This window comes from Engraulis encrasicolus, chromosome 3 (genome assembly GCF_034702125.1).
Source record: "Engraulis encrasicolus isolate BLACKSEA-1 chromosome 3, IST_EnEncr_1.0, whole genome shotgun sequence".
Taxonomy (NCBI): domain Eukaryota; kingdom Metazoa; phylum Chordata; class Actinopteri; order Clupeiformes; family Engraulidae; genus Engraulis; species Engraulis encrasicolus.
In genome coordinates this window covers 14,561,458-14,570,283 of record NC_085859.1, presented here as the reverse complement: position 1 = coordinate 14,570,283, position 8,826 = coordinate 14,561,458, and positions in this window count along the sequence as shown.

The following is an 8,826-nucleotide window of genomic DNA, read 5'->3' as shown; positions in this document are numbered from 1 at the left end:
TAGGCTACTGTACACACTCGCAGTTTCCCATTAGTCAGAAAGGTAGACTAAGCGCTTACAGAAACCATTCATTCATTATACCTCCAAAACCTCTTTCTGCATTGACAACACAGGAAAGATTGAACGAGAAAGCAAGCGAGTGGGTACACATTCCGTGTAGTTGTGAGTGAGGAAGACTGACTCAGTGAAGACTGACTCAGACAACGCTGAGTCCTTCCAAGACAAACTCTCTCAATGGAAAATGAGGACCATACAGTACCAGGGCCACTGCCAGGACTGGACTGGGGGAGAAATAATGTAGGGCCCGGGCACTTTTGGCTTAAAGGGGCCCCTCATAATTAGCGGGGCAGAACTGACTCAATGGTGGGCCCTGCATCCTCGTGGGCTCCCAAATAGGGCCCGGGCACTTTTGGCTTAAAGGGGCCCCTCATAATTAGCGGGGCAGAACTGACTCACTGGCTGACTGGCTGACTCACTGACACCTCGTGGGCTCCCAAATAGGTCCTGCGCACTTTTGGCTTAAAGGGGCCCCTCATTATTAGCAGCGCAGAACTGACTCTCACTGGCTGACTGACTTACATTTCTGAAAATAGAGGCCCACAAGGGTGCGGCACCCAGCGGTAAATGGCCGCTATGCCAAATATCCAGTCCAGCACAGGGCCACAGCCAGCAGCAGCAGCAACTCCACAGCAGCGAGGCCCCCACAGCTCCACAAATCTGCTTCTCCGGCTGCTGGCGCAATAAATCTGCTCACCCCTCATATCAGCCTAGAGAGGGGACGTGGGAGGTGGGATACTGTGTTAACACTGGGCTGAGACAAGTCGTGTGGTTGGCGGGGGTAACGGTGGGGGCGGGGGTTGGTTGCAGGGCCGCTGACAGCCTTTGCTGGGATATAGCCATCTGAAAGCCCCCCCCATCAATTCATGCAATGTAATGGGGTACCAACCTTGCATTGGTGAGGGATAAATGCAATTTCGTTGTGTGCAGTGTGCAGTGTTGCGCTGTGGAGTGCTGTGTCACAATGACAATGGGAGTTTGAGTTTCCCAAGGGGCTTTCACTTTCATGCTAACTAACCATTTTGGGCCCCTCCTTTCTCTGGGCTCTGATCAACTGACCCCTTTGCCCCCCCCACCTTTCGGCGGGCCAAGGTGGTTGGGGGGCTAACTCTAACTGTGGGGGGGAGTTTGTGGGTACTGCATTCATTGTGCCCCTCGCCCCGGGCCGGTGGTAACTTGAGAAGGTCTCTTGGTGCTTGGTGGAATCGGTCGCGGGGGGGCTCCCAAGGCAGGGGGGAGGAAACGGGGAGCGTGACTAGGGAGCGGAACAACCGAGGAAGTGGCAGAGAAGCGGACATGTGGAGACGAGGGACGTGATGAGATGAGATGAGATGAGATCAGGAGCTCCGTGGAGGATAACCAAGACGGGGATATTTACGCTGGGGGTGCATCCCAATATGTGACCTTGCCTCCTCCACTTGCCTCCTCCACTTGCTTCTCGTCATGATGACATCACTGACAACAGCATTATATTTATTAATTGTAAAGTCTTTTTCTCATTTGCAATTGGGATGGTGAATGAAAAACAGTCCCTCAAAAGTTGTCGTGGCTAGGCTGACAGCTGGGAAACTTTATCGTTTTCTCCACGGAGGAGGGGCCAGGAGGCGGAACGAGGAGACAAGCACAAGTGGAGGAGGCAAGGACACATATTGGGATGCACCCTGGTTCATCTGATCACCATGAAATCAAGGTCATTTTTCAAACATTTGGAAAAGGATGGACTTGGAAAACAAACTAGGGGAGCCATTTAGGCTGTCATGGTGGGTCAAAAGTGCCCTCTTGCTACAGAGTTAGGTTCTGTAGAGATTGATGGCAGTTGATTTAGCCAGCAATTATTATCAGAAGCAATCAGAATAAGTCCTTTCACAAGGTGGACAGCATGGTCTTGATTGACTGGCTTACTCAAAACTGGCCAACACTGGCTCGCTCCAGTAATACAGGTACCTGCAAAGCTTGTAACACCTCAGGAGACTGTCTGCTATATCAATCACCCTTACAAGTTGACTGTCGTGTTTGTAAAGCTTGATTGGTTCCTGTTCAAGTGCATAAAATTTACCTCGACTTTTTCAGCTCACTCAAGTGAATGTAAATGCTGGCTTTGCATAATCAGCCGTCAATCACCTGCTTTGTACTGCATGTTAACCAACAGGGCTCCCCTGTTCAAAGTGACTGTCGCCCAATAATTGTCGACATGTTGGCGTTTCAACAAGTGAGCATAAGACAGATGGCTGGTAGCTCAAAATGTCAAAATATTCCTTCCAACTAAGTTGGGAGCAGGGAGCAGGGCCGCTGACAGCTTCCGCCGGGCCCAGGACAAAGCAATCTGACAAGGAACCAACCCTACCTCATACATGCATACGACCAGGGCTCTAAATTACAGTATTTCTCAATTGGTTTTGTACATTTCTCGAATCTTTCTCGCAATTTGCAAAACATTCTCAAAACAGCTTTAACAAATGGCACAACACCATGGATGACCTGCAAAACCAAGTCTCTTGCTCAAAATCCTTAGCCAACCAGTTTGGCTGGTAGAAAAGACCAGCTTACTAGCCACTTTGACCAATTAGTGGGTGTGTGTTTGGCTGGTTAGATTAGCATCTACGAGCCATTTTGACTGGTAAGGAAAAAGGTTAATTTAGAGCCCTGCATACAATGTAATGAGAAGACAATTCTTGGCCCCCTCTGTCCCTGGGCCCGGGACAGCTGTCCCCTTTGCCCCCCCCCCCCTGTCGGCTTCCCTGGCTTTAACTTTAGGACCCAATGCTACAGAAAGAAAATAACTCTTTTTAAACTTTTTTTTTGCAAGAATAACAGGATGTTGGTCGAGATTCAAGACGCCCGGACTGGTTCACACTTGTTACACTCTACACTGGACAACCATATAGTAGGTTGACACTGCCAGTACAACATTCACGCACTTCCACAGACTTCAAATACACGCCTACAGTACAGCATGCCAGTACACATAAAACGCAAGTCATGTCAAGACATGAATTAAATATTTTTTTTCCTTTTATCACATTCAGACATACTGTCATGTGAAAACCAGAACATAATCTTGACATTGTGGTTTTTGGCAGGAAGTGGTTTCTTCTTATGAGTCAATCTTTTTAAACCAACAACACTATGGACTCTAAGGCCCTTCACTGTTTTCCACTACATACTTTCTGGAAATCTCTTTGAAGTGCTGATCCACATAAGGCTGCGAAGTGAAGCCCTTCTCATGTGGTTTGCAAACACACCTGACAGCATTTACCCACCCGGGGCTGAGCTGGGGTTGAAATAGGGCCCGGGCACTTTTGTTTCATAATTAGCGGCAGAACTGATTCACCGGTGGGCCCTGGACCCTCGTGGGCCCCTATTTTCAGAAATGCAAATTTTAAAAAATAAAAAGTTTTGTTCATTTCGGTTTCAAGGAGGCCGCACCTTGCATAGCAGTGTTTTTTATTGCACAAACGCGTTTCGGTGTGTGCCTTCTTCAGTGTGCAGTTTTCTGAAAATAGGGGCCCACGAGGGTGTGGGGCCCAATGGCAAATGCCCGGTATGCCAGATGGCCAGTCCAGCCCTGTACCCACCTTCCCCTCCTCTTTGAGTCTCCCACTGTCATCTCAGAAACCTGCCCGCGGTGTAGGCCTACCGTGTGACGTCATTTTGCCCCTCAAAGAAAAAAATGGGAAGCTGGCAAGGCAAGGAAATGAACGTCTGGATCAGGGTTGCCAGATGAGACTGGGGTTGCCAGATGAGACTGATGATTTCCAGCCCAAAAGAAAAAAATGCTCAAAATGTCTGGAAGCACAAAATCTTGCGCAAAGTTGAACCAAAGTCTATTGATTTCTATGGCAGCAAATATGCACAAAAACCCACCCAAATGCCCCTTTCCCCCCCTGTTTTTCCCCCCAGACAGCCATCCAAAGCTGCCCAATTGGGCGGGAAACCATCCCAATCTGGCAACACTGGTCTTCATGGTGACTGGACAGGATGTCACTCACAGCAGGACAGATGAAATACGGGCATCTTCAAAGATGAGGAACCTGAACATGGTCGCCGGGAAAGTCTGAGTTACTACTCTCCAAACATTTGGATATTATGCTTGAGACACACTCAAAAAACTAAGAGATGAAATACTACCTTCAAAGGGGATAAGAGGACATGTCGTACACTGTAGCTGTCCCATATATCATGTAGTCGTATATCAGGAAACATCAATACTCCTTTTATTTCAATCATTCTCACCCATCCCTCGTTTCACGCCAGAAAATGGAAATAGAATGCAGTAATGTGGGTGTGAAAGGATTAGGGTGTTGGTACATGTACCAGTTCATGTAACAGTACTACATGAGTTTACTGTACTCAACTTTACTGCATATTTGTGTGTGTGTGTGTGTGTGTGTGTATAAGTAATTCATGTAGCAGTGTACCATGTACCATATAACAGTGTTTACTGCACAATGTGTGTGTGTGTGTGTGTATGATTATTGTCAATGTCTATATGTTTAGTTTAACTGCACATTGCAGACGCAACGTCAAACGTAATTTCAAACGTCTGTGCTAATCCTGTTACATACATAGATCTTTGACAATGAAGTACACTTGACATGACTTGATCCAAACTGAAAACCCCTCAAATTCCTCCAGAATTCAGGAAAAGCGCTCTTCCTCAGACCTCAGCGCTCCTCTCCTGCTCTCTCTTCTCTTCTCCTCTTCTATGAAGAGCACAGCACAGACACCACTGGGGGAATCCCTCTCTGGAGGATGGACTCCTCCCCTCGCGCTAATCCCCCCCCCCCCCCTTGAATCATTCGCCGTCTGTCCGCTGCGATACACGGCCTGCAATCTGCCCCAGAGGGAAGATGCTGCGTTCCCTCTCTCGCTCTCTCTCTCTGACCAGGAGCCAGGTTTCACTGCACAAGCCCCTGGGCCCTGGGCCCTGTTCTGTTCTCCCATGCCCCTCACCTCGCCTCCCACGCAAATCCCCTTCTTGCTAACTGGGGGATTTCATATGCAGGGGCCGGGCGGCTGCTCAAAGCTGTAGAAAGACCCTCAGGGCAACACGCTCTAGGTAGGATAGGCACACTTGAAGAACAAATAATCAGACGCACTTTTAAGATTGTAAACCCCCCCCCCCAAACAACAAATGAGTGGAAACCTTCCAGTGGAACAAAGGGGTACAGTTTGCGGCTACTTTAAGAGAAAACATCTTTAATGAGATTTTGGTTATTGTGAGAACAGCAGGGTGGTCCAGTGTTAACTACTGGCGCTCGTGTATAAATGAAAAGCCCATGTTGCTAGAGGTGTTTTGTGCTTATGTACGTGTAGGTGTTGAGTCCTTCTCCTCACTGCGCTTTCTGAGTTTTCAGGCATGGAGGCAGGGACATTCTGTCCACTAAATAATGTTAAAGGACCAGTTCAGTCAATTTTAATATGCTGTTGTATTGCTCACGCTGCCCTTGACTTGTCCAGGTACCTGGTGATGCCACATTTTCGGCTCAGCCCTTTCCAAGATATGAGCTATTCTAATGGGGGCAACGTTTGTTTACATTTTAAAAAAATGTAACATAGGCCTACTTCAAATATTTTCCCAAAAGGTACACCAGCTGAAGAAGACAAAGAAAAAATCTCAGGTACTGACAAGTCCAGGGTAGTGTGAGCATTACAACTGCATGTTGAAATTGACCGAACTGGTCCTTTAAACCAACATTTCTGCCCCATTATGTTTGCCAAGAACAGCGAAACAAGCAAAGGGAATGGCGAAATTGTGCCCAGACCAAAACCACCCCTAAACCTAACCTGTCACAGGGTGCTGTGGAGGATGCGTTGACTTACAAAGTGGTGATCCACAAACGCGATAGACGGTTCAAGTCGGCGTGTCATCTTAACGCTCTGGTACGATGCCATATTGAAACCTGATTTGCACTGACCTGCAATGACTCATCCGTTTCCACCATGGCTGGATTGACCATAGGGCATACAGGGCATTTGCCCGGTGGACTGTTGATGATTTTGGCCTGGTCCTCCCCTCAGTGGAGTGTTATCAGTCCTCATGCCACTACAGCTGACCTCTCTGAGTCAGATTTGAATATCATTTTTTTTGCTGTTGTGGTCAATATAGCTCGCAATAGATGACTAAAACTGTTGTCACAGGCTTCATTGTCTCTCTCAGTGCTGCCTGGTGGACTGGTCTTGGCTGAAAATGCCCGGCTTGATTTTTTCATCCCAGTCTAGCGGTTTCCACCATGAAAGGGTCCTCCCCCAGGGGGCCATCTGTGCTTGTCATTTGTCCCTTCATTTCATGTCAATCTTAAAATGGCTCACAAGAGGCTATGCTTTAAATGAAGTGAATAAAAGCATCTAAAAAACATCCAACTGCTATAATTGCTCAGTATGGAGGTACAGGGTCGATGGTGGGTCCAGTGAGTTTGTCATTCAGGCATGATTTCTTCGGTACACTCATCTTCTGCAACATAATCTAGACTACTATGGAACATAAGGCAATCGGTTTGAGAAGTGTCTTCCTCTTCAGTCGTTGCAAGGCGCATTTTACTGAGTCAACTCATCTTTCAAAACTGACAGATAGCCGGGAATCTTTTTTTTCTTCTCTTTTTGGATCCACAGAGAATTTTCCATCTATTAGTCATTAAAATAAGGGCCTTTCTTTTCACACACTGTCCTTGTGAGAGAAATGTTAACCGAGATTGAATTTCCGCAGAGGATGTCTTTGGAGGATTCATGACTCAGGTGGGAGGGAAGGAAAGAGCGGCTTCTGTCGGAGCCACTGATGTGATGTCCCGAGGCATCAAGCTAAAATCATGGCAGTAAGTGATGTAGAAAAATGGGAAAATCCAGTGCCATTAAGTACAATGGGCGGGAGACGGGAAAAGAGAGGCCTTTTATGTCAAAATGATTTCCGAGATGCTTTGTGCGACTACTACCATTTCTCCTCAAGATGTCTTCCTCTCTATTTTTCTCTCTCTCTCTCCCTCCCTCCCTCTCTCTCTCACACACACGGAAGTCAGCCCGGCAGGGGAGGACAAAGAGCTCAGTTGTCCTGGGCCCAGGGAGAGAAGGGGCCCAGAATTGGGTCCTCATTACATTGTATACTGCCAGATGGACCCCTTAAAGGGACACTGTGCAGGAGATGGTCAAAAAAGCTACAGCAACTATGCTGCTCATTCAAACTGTGTCACCTATTGCCAAATTTGACCTTTTCATGATAGTTTACTAAGTAATAAACTAATATTTTCTAGTATGGCCCAAGTACAGTCATTTTTGCAGCTAAAATGGCTATTTCTGGAAATTCAAAATGGCGGACCATGGAGAAGATCCCCCTGCCATTCTTCCAGTCATAATGAATACTTAGAATTTCATGGGGGTGGTAAATATTCATGAAAAAGGTAACATTAGTGAATGGGTAGCATGAATTCTGGAAATAAACAACTAAAAATCTCACACAGTGCCCCTTTAAGATGATTTTGTCCCGGGCCAAGTCAAGGCTGTCTGCGGCCCTGCGCGCACACACACACACACACACGCACACAATTGTTTAGATCAAAGACAGTCAGCTCAAAGCGGGGCAGGGACGGTCTTGTGTACAGTATGTTTCTGCAATAGCTATTAGGCTATCGGCTGATGAGGAGGAGTATCTGGTCAGGGTCATGGTCAGCCTCTGTGTTCCCGAGGAGGATCAAGCCTGGCTAGGCAGAGGCAGCTCCAGCTCCCCTGTGTGGGTACGTGAAGAAGAGCAGACATGCAGTACAATACAACGATGAAAGGAAAAGGAGAGGAGGAGGATGTTCTTTACGGAGGGTGTGTGTGTGTGTGTGTGTGTGTGTAGGCTGGGGGGAATTTCGGTTGTCGCGTATTAGTTGTCCCAGGTCCAGAGAAAGGTTGGCCTAGAATTGGGTGCCCATTACTTTTTATGAATTGAGAAGGGGGCCCTTTCAGATGATTTTGTCCTGGGCTCGGCAAAAGCTGTCAGCGGGGGTGGGTGTGTGTGTGTGTGTGTGTGTGTGTGTGTGTGTGTGTGTGTGTGTGTGTGTGTGTGTGTGTGTGTGTAGAAAGGATGTGTGTCCAGTGCAGTGAGTTGATGGGAGACACAGATGAGGGGAGTGGGGGAACAACTCGAGCAGGTTTCCTGGGGATGTAATGGGGGAGTTTGAGCTGGAATTGTGTCATATACACTGTATGCATCACTGCTTAATTTACCCAAGGACAGGAGCCCATCCATGGATTGTAAATGTTGAACCTTTTTTTACAGGCATTAACACAGATGCTGGCCAAGTTTAGAAACAGCTGTTAACATCATGTTGCGCACAAAAATGAAACTGCAATGGCAATTTCCAAAGCGTTCTTGAATAGATAAATAATAGAAGTACTCCCCCTTGTGGTAAATTTGGTTTTCAATGTGGTGAATATAATGTACTCAGAATAAACAGATATAGGGTAACACTTTACTTGGCGCCGGTGCCATAAGCATGTCATTAGAGTGTCATAATGGTGTCATGACACAGTCATAGAGAAGTCATAAACATTATGTCCATGACAAACATTTTATGACTGCTGGCCTAAGGTGACATTTGGTTATGGGAAAGATAACCTTGGGTTGTCCTTGCTATAACTGAATGTCACTGAACGCAAACAGTCATAAAAAGTTTACGACATGGACATAATGTTTATGACACATGCATAACTGTGCAATGACACTTATGACACTAATGACATGCTTACGACACCGGCGTCAAGTAAAGTGTTACCAGATATAGAAATAAAACA